Here is a 1,245-nt window from a genome sequence, read left to right as displayed (position 1 = left end):
TCTCTCTCTCTCTCTCTCTCTCTCTCTCTCTCTCTCTTTCATTTGTAACAATGTGTGTTCAGTAACCTCACTGCAGTTGGTACGAATGTTTTTCTCTATCTGTCTACCCCCGGTTATTGCGTGGAGAACACGGGTAGGCGCCGTATACGAGTACAGCGTACTTCAGACATTACAGTGGATCATTCTCGCTGACAACGGGAGATGTTTCCCTTACTTTTGTTCTTTGAAAAAAAAACGTTAGTAGATCTAAGTGTTTTACGGCACTCGCAATTGTGTAAGATCATATGAGCGCGAGGGACACATGAAACATTTTCAGTTGGTAGGAAATTTTGAAATTTTCCCTGGTGGCAACCGAAGCCTACTCGTATCGATTTTGGACCACCAAAGGGTCTTTAACGTGCGCAACTTGCACACAGAACGTCCGAGATTTTTCGCCCTTGTCCGAGAAGGCTAGGTGTAGATCTTTCCTACCAGAAGATCAGGGGTGTGGCAGAAAGACAGTAGAAGAAAGAGCCAAGGAGTAGCAGTAGAAAGGCTTCAGAAATAGTCAGAAGTCAAGAGGAGGGGGCAAAGGAGGTGAGGGGATGGAGGCACAAAGCAGACGACAGAACATTGCTGGAGAGCAAGAAAGGGGGTAGAAAAAGACAATTTTAGAGAAGAAAAAAATCCCGTCGCTATCTGGATTCAAACCCGAGACCTATTGATTGAGAGGCGAACACCTTAACCTCTAGACCACGAGAGTCTCCTCACCTTACTTTAGAACAGCACTCGCAGTGTTTGCCGAGAACGACTACGCGTCGACCAAAAGTACAACATACATTGACGTACTTAAAAAACACACATGTTTAGTTCACATCCTCTACAGTGGGTTCTTTGTTTCAACGACGGCCATCTGAGTATTCTGAGCCCCGTGTTGGTGTCGGCACCACATCAAAGGCGGTGAGAAGCTTCCACAACGGCCGATGAACGCTCACCCGAGGGTATCAGGGAAATATTCCCCACTCACTCCTCACGTCTTGCATGTCCGGACTACGGTCTATCGAATTCTTCCCTCGCCCTCCGTATGTTTGTCCGGTAACTTTATCTTGACGGAGAAGGTTTCTGCTTTTAGTATCGTTTTATCGCCGCTCACTTCCTGTGAAATAGGTCAGTTCTAGGGCGGTGTTCCCAGATTGGGCTGCTTCTTTACTTATCACTGTGTATGCCTCTGTTGTTTTTGTGTGTTATTCTGTCTTACTATTTCCT

The sequence above is a fragment of the Aplysia californica genome, unplaced genomic scaffold (assembly GCF_000002075.1).
Source record: "Aplysia californica isolate F4 #8 unplaced genomic scaffold, AplCal3.0 scaffold00685, whole genome shotgun sequence".
Classification (NCBI taxonomy): domain Eukaryota; kingdom Metazoa; phylum Mollusca; class Gastropoda; order Aplysiida; family Aplysiidae; genus Aplysia; species Aplysia californica.
This window is presented reverse-complemented; position numbering follows the sequence as displayed.